At 50.1% G+C, this 21,202-nt stretch overlaps 1 pseudogene; it reads right to left on the bottom strand.

Annotated features, from left to right (window-relative positions):
- Positions 1-700: 700 nt before the first annotated feature.
- LOC134387491 (caytaxin-like) lies at positions 701-15,360 on the bottom strand (annotated as a pseudogene).
- Positions 15,361-21,202: the final 5,842 nt, after the last annotated feature.

Below are 21,202 nucleotides of genomic sequence, written 5' to 3'. Positions count from 1 at the left end.
TTGATCACTGAGAGTGTTAAACATTTTTCATGTGCATTGATTTGTGTATTTCTTATTTTATGTTTCTTGTGCTTCTATGTATTATTTAAGTTATAACTTGTTTATACATGTCCTTTGCCCTCTTTTCTATTTGGGTCTTTTCTTAACGTCAATTTTCTGCTTTCTTTAGGTAGGAATGTATTGACTATTTATATGTCAAGTTGTGGCAAATATTTTCCCTGTCGATTGTTTTAAAATGAATATGGTGGCTGGGTCCCCTCTGTCCCACCGCCTCCGCCTCGGGCCTAGGGTGGGCGGACAGCCCCTGGTCCCCTGAGTGGACCTGTCCAGGACGCCAGCACCTCTCTTCAGATGGGGTGAAGGGAAGTGGGAGAGCCGACCCACGATGGCACTGTGTTTGCAAACCTCTCTCCACTGGTTCAGGCACAGGTCCACGTCATGCCAGGCCTTCCTTTCCAGGCTGTCATGTCACTGACGCTCCTCCCAGAACGTAGGGTCTGACGGAGGAAAAGCCAAACGCCTTGGCAGGTGGGGAAGCCTCTCCTGCTCTGGCCTCCGCGGCCTTTCTACGCTTTGCTGCCTCCAGCCCAGGCTTCTCCCGGGCTCCAGATGCTCTGAGCTGCTCACGGCTCCCTGCGTGGGAAAGACACTCCATCCTGGCTCAGCTTCCTTCCCTACAAGCCTCCTGCTCACCTCAGGCTCACTCGAGGCACCACTCCCCCAGGACAGTGGCTCTGACCTCCTGCTTGTCTGTCTCTGCCAATGTCATGTGGCCACCCGGCACCAGGAGCTGGGTCTCTTCGCTCTGTGATGCCCACGTGCACACAGTAGGTGCACGATAGAAATCTGCAGAAGGAAGGAAGAGGGAGAGAGAGGGGTTGTCCATGCCTCTGTAGGGCTTGGATAAGGAAAAGTGCTTTGCAAAGCTTGAGTCCTTTCACCCAGAAGGGCACCGTGCTTGTGGTGGGGTGTTCGTGGTCACACGAGGGTTGGTACAATCTTCTGCCTTAAAGTTCAGCTGGGAACCATCAGGGAAGTCTCAGACAAACACAGCCTCCGTGGGAGGAAAGTCATTCTTAAAGGGCGAGACATATCACTTGGCAAGAGAAAGGAGTCTAAGGAGCCAGGGTGCTTTGTCTCCTAATTACACCCTTTCTAGGGTGTCAGCAGTCACCAGTGTGAACAGAGGGGACCATGCCATCTGCTCCATAATTCACCTGGGGCCTGCGATTCCATCTGCACAAGACTTCACTGTGTTTTTCAGGCACAGGGTCCAGTGTCCAGGAGCAGTGCCACAGCACAGAGCCCTGCGGGGTCAGCAGCAGAGCCCACTGCACTGACCTGCATCTCTCCTACCAGAGGCTCTGCCAATCACCACCACCCCCATCCTGGGTTCGCATCCAGGGTCTTGCCTGCCAGCCCTGCAAGGGGTTGGTGACTGCCAGAGGAGAGAGGGGTGACCCATGTGGGGCTCTTCCCCGCCCTGTCCCCGCGTGCTCCTCCTGAATCATGTTTCCTCTAGGTTGCCGTCCTTCTAGGGCTTCTTTATGCCAGATCTGAAGTGCTAAATACTACAGCCATCCAGCGAAGCAGATCTCCAGATTCCAGGAGTCAGGAGGCCTACGGCATCTGCACAAGCCACAGGCCACAGCAACCCAGGCTCTGCTGCGAATGGGCAGAAGTTTCTGTCCCCTGGAGCAGCTGCTCACCAGTGAGCATCTGCACGAGAGTCATCAGGACTTGGATAAACTACAGAGTCCAGGGCCCTCCCCGATCCTGGTGGGGCTGGAGCCCTGGGACCTGCATGTCCACGAACACTGCAGGGGACTCTGATGTGGAGGTCTGGGGGCCACAGACATAGTAAGCCCCACCCTGCTGGGCTGACACACATGGTAAGAAGCATGTGGGGAAAAGAGCTTCTGCCGTATCAGGCAACGCTTCCACTGCCACATTCTAGGAGACCCCTTCCCAACACACATATTTACCAGGTGCCCCCATGCATTAAAGGATGGCTCAAACCAGCATGGTGACAGCCCTGACTGCCCCCTGCTTTGTGCCGAACATCTGCCTAATTGTGACCTTGCGTCAGACGCTTTTCCCAGACTCAGTTTCCCCTGAGAGTGGGTGGGAAGGCGGATCATTCTGGGTCCCTTAGGAATGAGGGGTTGTGATGGGGGAATGCTCTGTCTTTTCATTTCAGGAGCTTTTCCGCTACCCCATCTGTACCTCTCATTTATGCACACACAGGAGGGGGCAACTCCTTGGCTGACCCTCTGCCAGAGCCCAGAGAATTCAGAGATGAGGCTCACAGCTCCTGAGAGTGCTGGGCCACCTGTCTTAAGTCCCACTGTGACAACATGGGCCAAGGAAACTGCTTCTGCTCTGAGTCTTCCAGGGAGAGCATAGGAGTGAGGTCCTGTGCACCAAGGACAGCAGCCCTGGGGACCCCACACTGCCCAGCGGGCTTCTCTGTCCTTCACAGGAGCCAGCACCGCTCAGTCCCCAGTGGGGTATGTGCCCCCACATGACACGGGAGGCCCCGTACAGGGTGTCTCTCCACCCACTTCCCAGTCCCTTCTCTGGCAGGCGATGGAAGGAGGGAGGCTGTGTGGAGCAGGGGTTAGCATCTGCCTCCCAGCAGGCTGAAGTGAGGAGCTGAGCCCCTCTGTGACAGCCCCCAGGCGTGTGAGTGCCAGCTAATGCCCAGCCCCTCTCGCTGTAGCCTGAGCCCTTCCCGCCCCCTCAGGGAGGTGAGTGGCAGGGTCATTAATAGCGAGAACCTTGACCCTCCCCACACGCACAAGCATGATCAGATTTTCCCTTTTACTGTTAATCACTTCAGACCGTCGACCACCAGGGCGACAATTACGTGCACCTGCCTATTCAGGACACCTTGACGTCCTGACGTGCGGCCAGGGGGTGCTGGAGGGGAGGAGCACTGCCCAGAGGACACACATCCAAACCCATGTTTGCCTCAAGCAGGGCTCAGAAACGTGTGTCTGCAGAATCAGGACGGGTCACTGGGGGCTAGGGGACAGGATCAGGCATCAGGTACCGCCTCCCCAGGCACTGCCTGGTGTCGTGTGGCTGGAGCTGCTGGCCTCTGCCCCAATACTGACCCTGAGGCTGGTGGCAGGAGGCAGAGGGGCTGGTGGGGGCCACCTGGCACCACCCAGGGAGTGTGATATGAGGGGCCAGGCTGGCTGCGCATTAGACCATCGCAGCTTCAAGACTGTGATTCTGGGTCTGAGAGCATCAGCGTCAACTGCCGATGCCCAGGGCTGGGGTGACTGCCCTTCGAGGACCCAAGCAGGAGGCTGGTGGAATGGAGTTGTTCACTCTCCGTGTTCTGTGTTAGGCAACATGGCCAGCGCAGAACATTGTTTTAAGAAATGTGTCTCTGCAAAGCCAAGCCAGTTCAGACGAGACGCAGAAGCGGCTGCCTCGGCACAGGGACAGTGGGGACGAGGTGGAGACCTCCAGAGGCTGCTCCAGGGCCCAGCTGGCCAGTGCCTGCTCATAGTAGATGCTCAGTGAGCACTTCTGAAGTTAAATCGACATACACAAACCACACCTAAAGGACTGTGCTCACCAGAGATTGCTAGTTATCCCCAAACCACTCTCCCTGATTTCAGTCTTTACAGACCCCCACCCTTCAGTGAGCACCCGGCTACCTGAGTAAAAATCTCTTTTCCGCAACACCCTTGAAGGAACATCGCCACCTGACCAAGTTCTGACCAGCAAGGTGGAAGTGGCGGTGTCATGGGCAGCTTCCAGGAGCGTTCCATAAAAGACAGCTGGGCACGGCCTCCCTCCTGCTGGCTGGGATGCGTATGTGATGGCTGGGCCTGAGCAACCGCACTGGGCCAGGAGGCAACTGTGTGAATCGAGACCATGCACAGCAAAGCAGAAGAATCCCAGGTGTCTGAGGACTCATGCAGGACTTCTGCAGGGTTGTCACCAGCACTGTCAGCCCACATGTGCCCAGACACAGGGTTCCCCTTCTGTGAGAGACTCAGCACCAATTTCCCTGCTACACCTTCCCAAATTTGGGAAACGCTTCTTCCCACAGCCCAGAAAGGGCTTCCCTCCCCTCAGCCTGTGATGAAAACAAATGGGCTAAGTGTTCTCCCACCCGCCGCCTGCAGGCAAGCTTCACCCACCTCGTGGTCCTCGTTTCTTAGCCTTTTGATGGTCAAATTCCTTATTCCTCCTCCCTCAAAACCAAACCCTGGCCACCAAAGTCCTTGGTTTTCAAGACATCATCCCTGCTGTGGTGTTCCTGAGATTATTTTAGGATCAAGACAGAGAATTTGACTTTGTTTTCTGTCTCTGAATTTGGCCTCTAATGGTAGAAAGAAGGGCCATGGGATAGAAAGAAATGCCAAGAATAATAAAAATGATCAGTAGATATTTCAAAATATTTTCCTACCACAGTAAGATTAAACAGATCTACTAAGTCTCAGAAAGTGCTCAGGGGTGAAGCAAAAGAAAAGAGAAAACCAGCAGACTCCAGAATGTGTCCTTCCACGTCACTGCCCAGGATGGTGGCAAAGGTCATTTGGGCACAAGAACGGGGCATGTGGGATTTCTGATCCCCTCTCTGTTTTTTTGGAATAAATGACTCTTTCCTGTCCAAACCTGAACTTAGGCTGTCTGGTACCATGAGGTCCTCATCAGCAGTGCATTGCTTTGAACTCATGGTTATTTTTTTAAAAAGTTAAAAGAAGCCTACATTTGGCGAAATGTAGTATAAAAAACTTTTTTCAAAAAAAAAAAAAAAGAAAGAAAAGAAGATGACAAAATAAAATTTAAAAAGAAACAAGAAATAATAGGGCTGGCTGGTGAGCTCAGTTGGTTAGAGCACAGTGTTACAACACCAGGGTCAAGGGTTTAGATCCCCATACCGGCCAGCCAAAAAAAAAAAAAGAAAAAGAAAAAGAAAGCAATAACAAAAAAGAAAAAACAAAGTACAAACTTTTTTCAAGGAAAAGTAAAAATTTTAATGATGTGGCATATAAAGATAACAGATAAGTAGGTAACAGTTAAATAGAGCCAAAGATATAAAAAAAAAGGGTGCCAAGAAGTTTTATGTCTATTTTTAGAGATTTCATACAAATTTGGCTGAAGCTTTCTGGCTTCCAATGCAAAGAGACACGCATGACGAATGATAAATTCACAGCATCCGTAAGGCAAAAATAAACCAGTTCCTAAGCAGAAGGCCAACAGACAGTGACCAGGAAATGACAGTCACAAGGTGGCCATCGTGTACCGGAATGAACGACATCTCCAACTGCTTTAATGCAGTTCAAGTTTACTTTTATGATTAAAAAAAAAAAAATCTTCAGAACAGGAGGTCTCCCTGCAGCTGGCAAGGCCAGAGGTGCATCTTATGAGGGTCGTCCCGACTCCACCTGAAAAAGTCTAAGTCCAGAAGCGCTAATGTTAGACTCATCTGAATTGCTAGGAAGTTTTTTTATTGTGTACAGAGCTGACACTTGCAGATCTGAGAGCTGGTCTATAAACACAGGTACAAGTCACATAAAGACGACGGCATTCCACGGCTGGAAATTGATATTCATGCCTTGGCAGAGACAACGTCCTCCTGTTCTGCCTGTAAACTGAGATTTCCCTGTGCTGTGGCCTGATGTCCCCCCAAAACTTAGTCCCCACTGTGACAGTGTAAGGAGGATGGGAAATCCTATTATAGCAATTGAAAGGTGGGGCCTTGGGCAGGTGATTGGATTGTAAGGGCCACGCCACAGTTCACGGGTGTGGTTCTGAGGGCTTTAAAAGGAGAGCACATGAGAGTCTCTCTCTCTGCTCCACCATTTTCTGCCATGTGAGATCCTGTCATGCTGTAAAGCCACCACCAAAGAGAACCCTCACCAGATGTGTTCCCTGGACTTTGGACTTTGCAGCCTCTGAAACTGTAAGCAATACATTTTATTTTCTTACAAATTACCCAGTTCCAAGTATTTTGTTTTAAGCAACAGAAATGGACTGATATACCCTCTCACTGGGGGGTCTCAGGAGAATTCCAGTCAAAGGTAAGGCACTTCCCCAACATTTAGATCACCATGGAACAAACAGTTTCCTTTTACTTACAATCATGGAAACTCAGGTTTGAATAGCAGCTCATGATCAGTCTCTGGACTCCTTGGCTTTCCAATGGGGATATTAACAACCCACCCCCCAGCATTTTTTGTTTTTGTTTTTGGGGATCTGAACCCTTGACCTTGGTGTTTTAACACTTTGCTCTAACCAACTGAGCTAGCTGGCCAGCCCCCACTCTTTTTAGAGCCCAAAATGAGATCCTCAACATTCCTCATGGGAAAAGAAACCAGAAACAGTAGAATCATCTACATTAACGGCAAAGGCAAGGGCCCGCCCATGGCTCACTCGGGAGAGCGTAGTGCTGACAACACCAAGTCAAGGGTTAAGATGCCCTTACCGGTCATCTTTAAAAAGAAAAAAAAAAAAAAGGCAAAGGCAAATTTGTTACCAGATTATGGAACACAGAACGAAATGCAGTTCTTTCAGACTGAAGTGCATGTTTGCTATTGTGCATGGACAGGTCATTATTAGCACAACTGATCCATATTAGTGTATTATTCACCAATTTTCACTAATATGCAAATAAGTGCCTTTATTTCCTTAAGAGTCCTTGAGAATAGAGTTGTCTCCTTGCAAACTGTGCACTCTGCACAGGTTCACTGTTTCAAGGGCGTGTGGCCCCCGTTTCTTCAATTCATCACCAATTCTTTCATTGAGAACATGGAAATTAGGACCCTATTTAATTCAACATTTTGAGCTTGATTAAATTACATTTACAGGGCATTTAACATGCGTAATGTTTCACTTTACCTGTTCTTCTGGGTGCTTATATATTATGCAGTAAAGATTGAATTCAGCAGGCTTGGAGTGCTCAAACCCTGCGCATTCCAAAGAATGAACAGGCTCTCCACATGATCCTGGGAGATAATCTATAAACCCTTGGATTCTCCTGCCATAAGAGTGTCTTTTTTTTTTTTTTGTCTTTTTCGTGACCGGTACTCAGCCAGTGAGTGCACCGGCCATTCCTATATAGGATCCGAACCCGCAGCGGGAGCGTCGCTGCGCTCCCAGTGCCGCACTCTCCCGAGTACACAATGGGGTTGGCCCTAGTTTTTTTTTTTTTTTTACATTGTTTTTGGTGGCTGGCCAGTACAGGGATTGAACCCTGGACCTTGGTGTCATTAGTACCATGCTCTAACCAACTGAGATAACTGGCCAACCAAGAGTGTCTTTGTTTACCCGTGGCCTTAAGCCCTGCCAGATCATCTATGCTAAAGATGTGATTTATGGTGGGGGCATTGGGCCACGTGGTGCCAGTTTGACCTCTGGAAACCATGAGGGACTGGAGGGGCTGGAGACTCAGTAACAATGTCAGCCATATGGAGCTCCATCCCTATGTGAATGACCCCTCCAATAAAAACCCTGAACACTGAGGCTCAGGTGTGCTTCCCTGACTGGCAACTCTAAACACTTAGAGTTGTTTCACATTGTTGCTGGGAGAATTAAGGGCTGTCAGTAATGCTCCACCAGGTTAGAACCCCTAGAAGCTTCCTTTCACTCTCTGCTGGACTCCTCTCTGCAGCTTTTTCCTTTACTAACTTTAATCTGTATCTTTTTGCTGGAATAAATGATATGCATGAGTATAACAGCCTTTCTGAGTTCTGTGAGTCCTTCCAGTGAATCACTGAATTTAAGGGTGGTCTTGGGGACCCCCAACACACACATGGATTGACTTATTGTACTGTGGGCCCCCCCAATGTCCATGGGGCCAGGAGTAGGTGACACCTTCCTGGAGTCTCAATGGCCCCCACACGGATACTGGAGTTGATGGAGCTGGGATCACCTCTGCGGGAGTGTGGCAGGCTAGAATCCTTGCTGTGTGACTCTGAGTGGGTTCTGTGACCTCTCTGAGCCTCAGTTTCCTCATTCATGAAATGGGCATGATGACATCAACCTCCCAGGGTTGTAGCAGCAACTGTTAAAAAGTGTTCAACATTCAACAGTTGAGAGATGGGGCTGGCTGGTTAGCTCAGTTGGTTAGAGCACAGCCTTATAACCCCAAGGTCATGGGCTCAGATCCCCATACTGGCCAGCTGCTAAAAAAACAAAAAACAAAAAACAAAAAAAAAACCCTCTCATTAGTTGAGAGATGGTTGTTCCTTTTCCCATGTGTGTTGCTTAATAAGAATATATACATACATATGTATTTGTAATTTAAATCTGTTTAAAGGCAATAATACACATTCATCATGGAGAAGCTGGAAAATGCACATTAAACACACACACAGGTGGCATACACAGTTGACAATCTTCTCGTCTCACCTGATGAAAGGGCAGGAAATGGCCAGCACCGTCTGAATGAACCGGGAGGGGTGGACGATAATCAAGGACTTCAGGTTTTTCTGCAATCTGTGTGGGGAGGCAAAGGAAGCCAGATAGGTTCTGGGGCAATCTCTGGGGGAGGGGGTGGAGTTGGGGGATGCAGGAGAAGGGATGGAGAGCTAAATGCAGGCATTTTTCACTTCCCCCTTCATTCCACAGGAGGTCTCCAGGTGCCTGTCAAATCCCTGTCCTCATCTAGGAGTCGTGGGTCCTGTGGCAGGATAAAGACACAACCTTCAAGTCCCTAAGACCCCAAGGTGGATGGGGTAAGGGAGAGACACCCCCCTCGGTGGGCTGGAGTAGCTGAGACTGTATTCTCACCACCTAGTGCCAGAGGGGGGACCCGCAGGTGCTCTGAGCCTCCCTGCACTAACCTGGGCACAGGATGAGTCAGCGCTTAATTTGAAAATCTTTCTGCAGCTATGTATGCACAGTAGCTATGAGGTGGAAACAAGCCAAGTATCCACTGAGGGATCAATGTATAAATGAATGTGGTCCATCCACACAATGGACTATGAGTCAGCCTCAAAAAGGAAGGGAATCCTGACATGTTCTACAACATGGATGAACCTTGACGACACTGTGCTTAGTGAAATAAGCCAGACACAAAAGCACAAACACTGTGTGATCCCACTCACAGGAGGTCCCTAGAGTCATCAGATCTGGACAGAAAGTAGAATTGGGGTGCGAGGGGCTGGGGAGGGGGATGGGGAGTGAGTGTTTAATAGGGACAGAGTTTCAGTTTGGGATGATGAGAAAGTTCTGGAGATGATGGTGGTGATGGCTGCACAGCCACGTGAATGTGCTTAATGCCACCGAGCTGTGCACTTAACAGAATGTGATCTTGTTTGGAAAGTCATTGCAGATATAATTAGTTAAAATGATGTCATACTGGAGTTAGGTGGATCCTTAATCCAACATGACTGGTGTCCCTATAAAAAGGGGAAATTTGTACGCACACCCACACATAGGGAGAATGCCACGTGAATACAAAGAGATCAGGATGTCGTGTCTGCAAACCATTGATCACCAAAGACGCCAGCAACCACCAGAAGCTGGGAGAGAGACGTGGAACAGAATACCCCGCACAGCCTCAGAAGGAACCAGCCCTGCCAGCACCTTGATTTTGGATTTCTGGCCAACAGAACTGAGTGAGAACAAATTTCTGTTGCTTAAGTCATTCAGTTTGTGGTGCTTTGTCACGAAAGCCCTAGCAACTACACCACCTTCCAGAAAGTCCTCACCACTCCAGGTCCCTTGCTTTGGCTGATTTGTCATGCCCCCACTGGCACCCCTTGCCCCCCTAGGTGGTTCCCATGCCCACCCCCTCACCTCCTGTCAATCATCTGGTAACACTTCTTCAGCCAGCCTATGCCAGGCATCCTCCGCCGGGAGGTGGCACCATTCAGGTACATGATCATGTAGTCCTTGTCAACCAGGAGCTCCAGGCTGCTGATGACGTACCTGGTCTCGGAGTGCAGAAGACAGAGACCCAGCAGAAGGGGCCCAGTGTCAGGACACCTGCAGCTCCTGCCTTCTCTGCTTCCACCTTTGCCTTGGCCAGGCCAGCCACACCTGTTCAGGTGTCTGCTGTCCTTGCAACACTCCAGGGCGGGGGGGTGAATGTGGATCATCCCAGCCCACCCCAAATCAATGTTGGTGGGCATAAGAATAGCACCAGCTACCATTGTATTGAGCACTTCCTAGGTGCCAGGTGTTTATATACATGATCACATTTAATGTCTCCAGAGATTAATGCCGAGAGTTGGGCGTTAGCTCCATCTACAGCTGGGGAATAGGAGACTCGGGGGTGTGGCAGACAGGCCACACAGTAGGGATGTAGACAGATCACAGCCTATCCCCCTCAGCACTGTGAGTATCAGGGTTGGATCACTGTCTGTGGTGGCACGTCCTGGGCACTGCTGAGCAGCGTCCCGGGACTCCACCTACTCCATGCCAGGAGCTCCCACCAAATTGCCCTGACCCCTTCTTTCTTGCCAAATCCTGCCCCTTTCTGTCCTGTCTGACCCAACTTGGCACCCAAGTTCCTCTGTGTAAGATGGAAATCTTACTATTAGGTTGCTATTATTAACAATAAAAAGAGGAACCATGATTTACTGAGCTCTTATTATCATGTCAGGTGCTTCATATGCGCTATCTGTATCTGTCATAATAAAACTGTACCTGTGTGCCCTTGGCCAAGTCACTTAACCTCTCCGTGCCTCAGATCCCTCACTTCTAGAATGAGAGGTAAAGGTTCCAACCCCATAGGGGTGTGGAGAGACGGGCTGCTTTCACACATAGGAAGCACTTAGCCTTGTGCCTGTCAGGTAGTACATGCTCAATAAATGATAGAGACGAGCAGGAGGAGGACAGGGTGGACCAGAAAGGCCACCACCGTGCTGAAGGGCCAGCAAGGGCCCAGATCAACGTCTGCTGGCAGCCGCGCCCTCCCTGGTGCCAGGCAGCGCCGCTCAGAGCCCTTGCATGCTTCTTGCAGCCTTGTACCCCCACCAGCCTGGACATCTCAGAGCGGTCGGCGGCCGGCCCCAGGCTGCCCACAGCAGGCGGGTGACTTACAGGAAGAGGTTCTCCATGATGTAGTGGTAGTCAGGCGAGCTGCTGTCTGGGAGAAAGCAGGCAGCAAAGACGATGATGGCATTGAGACCTTCGCCATAGTACCCTGGGGAAAGGCAGCCAGTGAATGGCCTCCAGCCCTGAGCCCTGAGCCACACCGTGCACTATCTCTCACGTCCACCTCATCTCTGGCCAGCCCCTTCCCACTGCCCATATGCTCAGGAGGGTACAGCTCTGGGTCACGACAACCTGGCCCTGGGGGGTGACAGCCAACATCAGAGGCACCCCTGTATAGGCATTGCCCACAGCCACCCATCCCCCCGGGATCAGATGAAGAGACCGAGGTCCAGGGAGGGGCACTGACAGGTCTCCAGTTGTCCAGCAGTCCCAGCTGGAGCCGGGAGGGGGTGCTGAGGGTGCTGGCCTCACCTCCATGAGTGACCCCCTTCATGCAGGGCTGGGTCATGTGCAGGTCGATGCGATGCTCCTGTTCCCCGATGATCACTGTCCACCACAGGCTCCTGTTGGCAGCACCACCCATCCTCCACTGCACCATCCCCAGATCTGTACTGTCCACAGGCATGTTCTTAGCAGTGGCCCTGGGGGTGTCCTCTGGAAGCAGATAGGGTGGGGGGAGCAAGAGGGACACCTGAGTCTGGACATCTCCCAGCCTCCTGCCCAGACTCCCTCCTGTGGCTCCCTTTGCTGCCGGTGGCCGTGTGTCCTTCACTTCTCCCCACCTGGCTGCCCTGCTTGCCCATTTTCCTCTTCCTTCTACTTGCCCTTCAAGGCTTGGTTTAAACACCAATTCCTCCAGGAAGCCTTCTTGGACACCCCTTTCACTGGTCTCTCAGAATAGCCTATTGGTTTTGGAGCCCTGTTCTGGGGGAAAAAGATTCTAAGAGAACACTCTGACCAATTGCACCCCAACAAATCAAGCAACCTAGATGAAATGGACAGATTCCTAGAAACGCACAAACTACCAAAACTGACTCAAGTGGAAATAGAAAATCTGAGTAGACCCATACCAAGCAAGGAGAACAAATCAGTCATCAAAAATCTCCCAGCCAAAAAAAGCCCAGGACCAGATGGCTTCACTCGTGAATTCTACCAAACATTTAAAGAATGAATACCAGGGCCAGCCCATGGCTCACTCGGGAGAGTGTGGTGCTGATAACACCAAGGCCGTGGGTTCGGATCCCATATAGGGATGGCCGGTTAGCTCACTGGGTGAGCGTGGTGCTGACAACACCAAGTCAAGGGTTAAGATCCCCTTACCAGTCATCTTTTAAAAACAAAATTAATAAAGAATGAATACCAGTCCTTCTCAAACGCTTCCAAAATATTGAAAAGGAGGGAACACTTCTAAACTTACTTAGTGAGGTCAGCGTTACACTGAGACCACAGCCAAAGCCATCAAAAGGAAGAAAACCACAGACCAATATTCCTTATGAGTATAGATGCAAAGTCCGTCCCACTACCCATGGGGTAAAGTCTGAATCCCGCACTGATCCGGAAGGCCTGACCCTTGCATTCTGGATTGCACCCCTAGTCACAGGCTGCCCTGCGCCTCCTGAGCCCTATCAGCCCCGTCCTGGCCATATTGTACTTTTAACAGTCAGTTTCCATGTCTGTATTCCTCCAACAGATGTGAGCAACCAGAGATCAAGGGCCGTGGATGAGCAGCTCTGTGTCCCCTCTCTGTCATTGCTGGAATGAACCATAACTGAGTATAACAATGGTGTTCCACTACTGGAAACCAATATCTGTGCTAGCATCCCAGTGTCTCCCTGGGCATCTCCCTCTGTCCTGGACCACAGGCGGAAACACTTATCCTATGCTTTGCTAATCGACTGTATCAGGTTGGGTTTGCTGCGAGAAATGGAGGAACTGGGAGTCAATAACTCATGCCCAAATATTAATATTTCTTAAGCCATGGAACAGAGGAAGTTGCTTGGGGGGTACAAGTCAGGTGACCTGAGAACAGCCTGTTCTGATGAATGATTTGCTGTGTGATGTTACTCACTGTATCTCCCTCTCTGGCCTTCTCAGCGTTCTTAATCTCTCTTAAAAGAGCCACCTCTTTCCCAGCTGTTCTTCCTGCCTCAGGACATCGTGTGACCCTATGCCCAACTGCTCAGGCCAAAACCCAGGTGGACCTTTGACTTTCTGCCCCACATCCCCCCAGCAAGTACTGCAGGCTCTGCTTCCAAGAGAGGTCCCAAGTCCGCCCACTCCTCTGCACCCCACGGCCACCGCCATCTCGTATGACAACAACCTCCTGCTGGCCTCCTCTCTGGCCTCCCTGTCCCTGAAACTGTCCACTGTTCCCTGGCCATGACAGCGAGCACTTCCAAACACATATCAGAGATCGGACCTGTTTGATCCTGCTGCAGTTTTCTGCCACACTTGGAATCAGAGCCAGACTCCTTGCCATGGGTTTCTAGCCCCTGCAAGGCCTTTGTTCTGGCCTCAGGAATTTCAGCTTAAATAACACCTACCCAGAGAGGCCTGGCCTCACCACCCTTTAAAGGGACCCCCCCACGCAGTCACCTAAGCCAAGGTCTCTCCTTGGCACTGTGGACACCAGGGCTGGATGGTTCTCTGAGGCAAGGCTGTCCTGGGCACTGTAGGTGCTGAGCAGCGTCCCTGGCCTCCATCCACTCCATGCCAGGAGCACCCCCAGTCGTGACAGACACAAACATCCCCAGATGTTGACAAGTGTCCCTTGGGGGGCAGAATCTCCCCCTGCCCCGGCGAGAATCCCTGCCCTCTCCCATCCCCCACCTTATTTTCCTGTGGCACCGATGACCAATATTCTTGTGCATATTAGGTATCTAGCATCTGTCTTTCGGACAACCCATTCATGCAGGTAGGGAACGCCTGCTCCTGTCAAATTCCCACCACGTTCCTGACATCTCAATTAAGACCAGCCCCTGAGTTACTGCTTAGCGAGTATGTGTTATCTCAATTGCCTGCTGTTTGTTTGGATCTTGGTGGCCTTTGAGAACCCAATAAAAGCTGCATCCCCCAGAAAAACCCACAAGTCCACAAGAAAGATGTGCATCAAGTTGCCAGGGTGGCTGGACCCTCCTGGAGCTGTTGCCCCCCGCTCCCCATTAGAACCTCTGCCCCAACTGCCACTCTCTGAGTCTACAGGGACACAGTGAAGGCTCCAGCAAGCCAGGCTTGGAAGCCAAAAGGAGAACTCTAGCCAGGTTTGGGGGTGGGCGGGGACCACCGAGAGACCCTCAACCATTACCTCCCCACTCCAGTTCATTGCCGTTCCCCAGGAACTCCAGTGAGTCGGTCTCGTCGGGGGTCTCAATGTCATCCATGTTAATATCCAGGTCACCGGGGTATCCAAGAAGTCGCTGGACAGCAAGGAGCCCTCGCTCTGGTCCAGGGAAATGCTCCTCTTTTCTCTTTGTTTGCTTGGTTAGACATTTAGGTGAGTACCGGTTATCTGGATAAAACTTCCAACCCTTGCACCAACTTTTGGACTTTTGAGTCATTCATTTAGTGCGAGAGGGCTAGCTGAGCCTGGTCTGTTGGTAACACTTTCTTTGCAACCTCAGAGAGCCCTCTTCTCTCCAAGCTTGACTTAGTTTTACCATCTGCAAAATGGGACTTGCAGGAGGGGAGTCAGTCAGGGTCTCACGGATGAAGTGGGGACTAGACCCCAGGCAGCCTGACTGGCCACAGACAGTGCAATCTTGACCACCTTGATATATGGGCCTCCTAAGCAACCGATCTGCATATGTGATTATTGTTAGGCTAGCAAGGTTTACCTCGGGATATGGCTGGCAGACAATGTCACATTTGACTTTTTTTTTTTAAAGATGACCGGTAAGGGGATCTTAACCCTTGACTTGGTGTTGTCAGCACCACACTCTCCCAAGTGAACCACAGGCCAGCCCCACATTTGACTTTTTAATAGCTAACATTTTTTGATCAGGTTTTTTGAGGCAGGTTCTGTTATATTCTAACAGATGAACAGAGACACAGAGTGACAAGGTCTTTCAGATAGATCACTCTGGTGCGGGTCAGGTGAATAGTCTCCACGATCTAAACGCTTTCCCCTAAAGACTCTCAGCCAGGATTCTGGTCTCCCTTTAAGGCAGTTTCTCCTCTGGGGCCACCTCCTAGGGGTTAAAGTCAATGTGAGAACAAGCTGGTCCCTCGGGGCTTACCTGGGAGAAAAGCCATCCTCTGTCCCCAAAGCAAGCTGTAGAAAATAGGCTGATCTTCTAAAGACTAGGGGAACTCACCTCCAGTTTCATAATCAGCCAATGCAGACAGAATAAATAAACACATCCTCCCTCACTGGATGACGATGGTCATTTATCCATAATTAAATGGACTGGCTCTATTTTTTTTTTTCTTTTGAATTTCTCAGTCCCTAAATAACTGGTCAAAGGTAACTGCTTCAGGAGTTGGATATAAATGTGTGCTTAGGCAGAAAATGATAAAAACAGAATGGTCACATTCACCAGGTGTCTACTAGGTGCTGGGCACTGATGGTACTTCTAGATCTCACCATGACTTTGGGTGGCAGGAAACGTTACCCATTTTGTAGATGGAAACAGTGAGGTAGTGACTGGCCTAAGGCCACCTTGCTGGTGAGGACCCCAGGTCTCGGCTCACCCTGCCTGTCTCACGGGGAGTGGGTTAGGGGGTGGTGAATTAGGTGCATTTGATAAGAACCTTGCTGTCTCTTCCTGATGGGGTAAACCTGAAGGTAATTGCCTGGTGACAATAACACGAAGGGTGTTGGCATAACACTTGTCACTAGCAGGGAGGTAGTAACATCACCACGTGGGCCCAGAAGACAGAGCTTTGAGCCAAAGAGGATTATTCTCAGTCTTAAAATTAAATGGAATTTGCCCTAAAAAAAAAAAAGAAAGAAAGAATAAACATCTGATAGAGTTTTCCCTGCCAGATTTCAGACCTGCTTGGGGCCCGTGATCCCTTCCTTCCTTTTGATTTCTCCCTTTTAAAATGAGAATGTCCAGCCTGCGGCTGCCCCGCCACGATATTGTTGGGTAACTTGCCTGGTTTCACAGGTTTACAGCTGGAGGGAAATTTCACCCCAAGATGGATCATACCTGAGTCTCGCCTATACCTGATTCAAATGATACTGTATTGAGATGAGATTTTAGACTTAAAGTTGATGATAGAATGGGCTAAAACTTTTCGGGATGTTTGATGGTATGAATGTGAATGTATTTTGCAGGTAGAAGGACATGCACTTTGGAGGAACTGGAGGGTGGAGTGTCATGGGTCAAATTGTGTCCCCTCAAAATTCAGATGTTGCAGTCTGGACCCTCAGGACCTCAGAAGGTGCCCTTACTTGGAAATAGGGTCATGGTAGATGTCATGAGTTAAGATGAGGTTATTCTGGAGTAGGGCGGGTCCTAATCCAGTATGATTGGTGCCTGTATAAAAAGAGGAAATTTGACACAGACATGCACACAGTGAGAACGTCATGTGAAGATAGAGGCAGAGGTTGGGGCGATGCTTCACAAGCCAAGGAACCCCAGAGATGCCAGAGAACACCAGAAGCCAGGGAGGGGCCTGGAATATTCTTCTCCACAGCCCTCCAAAGGAGCCAGCCCTGCCCATGCCTTGATCTCACATTTCCAGCCTCTAAAACTGAGAGTGAATATATTTCTGTTGCTTAAGCCCCTCAGTCTGCGGGAGCCACAGGAAATCATACAGATTTTGGTGCATATGGGGACACTTAGTACTGGGAGGCCAGAGCAGTGGCAGTTGGGGCTCCTGGCCTTGGGCTGCACATATCTGGGGGACCTTGTCAGTGTTCCCTCTCCCTGGCTGGCTTTGCCCATGTCAGGCCTGTCTCCTTCCTTCATGGCCTGTCCTAAGCTTGGGATTCCGGGGTGACCAAGGCCGACTCAGTCCCTACCCCAGGACTCCCGGGCTGATGAAACCGACACTTTTTTTGGCTCTGGAGGCTGAGATGCCAGAGACAGCAGGACAGGGAGCTGGTAACCTGGTAAATGCTGCTTTGTTATAGGGCTGGGGAAGCCGGGTTCCCACCTCACGGTCTAGTATTAGGAAGAAAGAAACATCGCTCAGGCAGCTCCAAAGGCTGAGATGGACTCTGATTACCGCTGATCTTCCCAGGATCTCCTGAGAGGAGGAAGGCAGGCTCATGGCTCCTTCCTCCATCTGCAAAGCCAGCAGCGCAGCCTCTTCTAGCCTCTGTCTGACTCTGACCCTCCTGCGTTCCTCTTATGAGGACACTGTGAGGACACTGGGCCCCCGGGTAATCCAGGATCCAGGATAATCTCCTGTTTTAGTCGAGTTCCTCAGAGAAACAGAACCAATTTGATGTGTGTGTGTATTTATGTAGATAGATATATACATACACCAAGGGTCTTTGAAAAGTTCATGGAGATTGGTATTATCATTTAATTCTATTTTCCCATGAACTTTTTGAAGTATTCAGAGACTGACTGTAAGGAATTAGCTCATGGGATCATGGAACTGGCAAGTCTGAAGTCTGCAGAGCAGGCTGGCAGGCGGGAGACCCAGGGCAGAGCTGATGCCGCAGCTTCAGTCCAAAGGCACCGCTGGCAGAATTCCCCCTGATTTGGGATCTCCGTCTTTTTTCTCTTAGGCTGTCAACTGCTTGGTTGAGGCCCACACACTCTATGGAGGATAATCTTCTTTATTCAAAGTCCACTAATTTAAATCTGAATCTCATCAAAAAAATACCCGTACAGCAACAGCTAGAGTGGTGTTTGACCAAATATCTGGGCACCATGGCCTGGCCATGTGGACTCATAAAATTAACCAGTGTAGGGCTGGCCCGTGGCTCACTCGGGAGAGTGTGGTGCTGACAACACCAAGGCGCCAGGTTCAGATTCCTATATAGGGATGGCCGGTTATCTCACTTGGGAGAGCGTGGTGCTGACAACACCAAGTCAAGGGTTAAGATCCCCTTACCGGTCATCTTTAAAAAAAAAAAAAAAAAATTAACCAGTGTATCTTCCCATCTCAAGGTCCTTCACTTAATCCCATCTGCAAAGTCCCTTTTGCCATGTTAGGGACCATTGTCAGGTTCAGGGATTAGGATCTGATGTGTCTGGGGGCATTATTCAGCCAGCCATGCCATTCAGCCAGCCATGCCTAGGAAGTGGGACCCCCTCCCTCCATTGGAAGCAGGGCCCAGAAGGGTGATGGGACTCTTCCTGAAGCCACCGTGCCAGGACTGAAAGCCCAGAGAAGAGCCCACACACAAAGACCCCCAGATGGCTTGCCCTTCTCTGTGGCCTGGCTCTGGGGTGACCAATTATCCTGAGTGTCCCCCCAAAACTGACACATGTTGGTCTCCCTACCTGGCTCTTGGGCACAGTGTGGTAGAGGGGTGGGTGAAGGGTTGGGCAGACCCGGCTGTCACTGCTGTGTGATCTTAGGGATGTGGTTATCACTCTCTGGTCAGACTCTCCCCTGTAGTGTGGGTGGCGTGATGGGCTACATGGGGCAGATACAGGCAGAGTGGGGGTTCCAGTAGGACTCAGCGAGGAGATGCTGGTGAGAACAAGAGTTTGGGCCAGCTCCTCTGGCCGCCCAGGATCCCCTGTCCCTGGTGTCTGGGCCTTTAGATCCCCAGAGCCAAAGAGCCCTCAAAGAGCACCCTCGGCTGTGCTGATGTCTTGCTGGGTACTTTGCATGTATCACTTGGTTTAGTCCTTACATGCCCCCTCTATGAGAAGCTCACAACCTGCATTTAGTAGAAGAGACATTGGAGGCACAGAGAGGCCAAGCAACCAGCTCAAGGACACACAGCAACCCAGCTTGCTGTCTCCATGACAGTGCCCTCACCCACCACAGCTGCTTCCCTTGCAGGGTCCCTTCCCTGAGATTCTGCCCAGGTATGGCCTCTGACACATCTACACTTACATCCCCAGGCAGACTTGAAACCTGAAAATAGTGCACCTGTTTCTGCACACATGGAGACTTACAGGATGTGTCTTCCGCCAGGCTGCCCAACAATTGCATCCCTGTCTCTTCCAGGAGCAGCCTGCGGACCCAGCTGGGAGCAGGCATTGGCCACCAGGCACTGCACATCCAGCCAGGGGAGTGAGGCGTGACCCGGACAGGTGAGTGCCAACAAAAGCAACAAAACACATTTAGTTCTGGGGAATCATGGGGCCCAAATACCTTTCTTTCTTGGTGCAGGAAAATCATAAAACACCAGCACGGGGGAACTTTCAGATCACAAAATTAATATTAAGCCTTTTCGGGACTTTTGGGTGGGGAAAGCTGAGGCCCAGAGAGAATGAATGTTTCATCCAGTGTCACATGGCTTCACATACTTTGTGAAGTGGAATTCTCTGCAGTGTGACCCTGCAGGGTTTGATCTCTAATGAGCTGTTGACTATCAAAAGCGGCAAACAGAATGTCCAAAGTACAGAAGAAGGGCTGGCTGGTTTGTTAAGTGGTTAGAGTGCAGTGTTATAACACCAAGGTCAAGGGTTCGGATCTCCATACCAGCCAGCTGCTCCCCAAAACACAAAAAACACAAAGTACACAAAAGTCAACTGTTAGAGCCCCCATGACCAATGCTGGAATGGTTTGGACAACCCAATAAATAATGGAATATTGGATTATAACCCAAAGGTTAAAATAGTGTCCATGAGCCCATACTGATATAAACAAATGAATAAATCAGTAAGTAGGGGAGAAGACACAAACCTCCTGTGCAGAAGCATTGTAAATAATTTATGGAGTTATCCACCCTCAAGGAGGCAGAGAGTAACTCCCCGCTGTCCATGCACAAAGTGACTTCCTTCCAAAGGGTACAATATGGGAAAGGGAGAGAAAGAGGAATTTTACAGCAGACAGAGGTGACAAGCACACTTGAGCCAGGTGATCAAGGATCAGCAGTGATAAGTCATGGTGTTTGGGACACTTGAACCTTGATAAGGTGTGATAAGAAGACACTTCACCTCTGTGGTCTTCCTCTCCAAAGCCCATCACCCCTGCCTAACCATGAGAAAAACACCAGGCAATTCCCAATTGATGGATATTCTACAAAATACCTGATCAGCCCTCCCCAAACCTGTCAAAGGCATCAAAAACAGGAAAGTCTGAGAAACTGTGACAGGCCAGAGGACCCTAAGGAGATGTGACAACCAAACGTCACACGGAATCCTGGAGCAGAAAAAAGGGCACTAGGGAAAAAGGACTAAGAAAATCTGAATAAAGCATGGACTTTGGTTACTAGTAATGTATCGATATTGGTTCATTAATTGTAACAAAGTCACTACTCATGTGAGATGTCGATCACGGGAGAGAAGGGGTGCTGAGTCTCCGGGAACTCTCTGTACCACCTTCCCAACTTTTCTGTACATCTAAAACTGTTCTAAATAATAAAGTTTATTTTAAGAAATACGAGCTGGCTCTGTTGCTCAATGAATAGTGCATTGAACTTCTATTTTAAGAAATGCGGCCAACTATGCATCTATGTCCCTCTAATGCCACCCTGGACTCCTGTGTGCAAACTGCATGGCTGAGCATGGATTTGCAGAAGCAGCCCTGGTTCTCTGGCAGTCCCTGTGCTGCTTCTTGGAGCGACAGTTTGGACATCTTCAGTCTGACCCAGATGCTCTGGCTCCTTCCCTCCCCTGGGAAATACTCAACTGCAGGCACATGGAGCTGTCAGAGGTTCTAGCTGCAGGGCGTGTTGACTCAGGAAAGCGAGTTAATTCATCTCTGCAACCCAGAGTGCTGGCTCAGCAGAAAGGGGAGCTGTTTAGATGGGAAGGATGGTAGGTGCTTTTTCCTTTCCTTTTAAAAAACTATTCCCTTGCCTCTGTTCTGCTTATGGGTGAGCTGGCAACCTTCTCAGAGAATCTGTCTATGCTTCTTTCCTTCCCTCCCGCCCTCTCTCTGGTCTCCGTCCGCCCATTCATCGAGTGTTCCACTGTGTCCCAGATGTTTTGGCAGGTCCTAGATCTAAAGGGTGAGTCACATGTCACCCTGCTGTCATGGATGTCAGAGGTCAAGTAGAGTGGACGTCCAAAGGAAATGAGAGTATCTGTCCACACAAAAACTCAGGCAGCATGATTCATAAAAGGCACAAAGTGGAAACAAACCAAGTGTCCATCAATGGATGAATGGGTAAACCTAACGCGGTCCATCCACACACTGGAAT

This window comes from Cynocephalus volans, chromosome 10, assembly GCF_027409185.1.
Source record: "Cynocephalus volans isolate mCynVol1 chromosome 10, mCynVol1.pri, whole genome shotgun sequence".
In the NCBI taxonomy this organism is placed as follows: Eukaryota; Metazoa; Chordata; class Mammalia; order Dermoptera; family Cynocephalidae; genus Cynocephalus; species Cynocephalus volans.
This window is presented reverse-complemented; position numbering and strand designations above follow the sequence as displayed.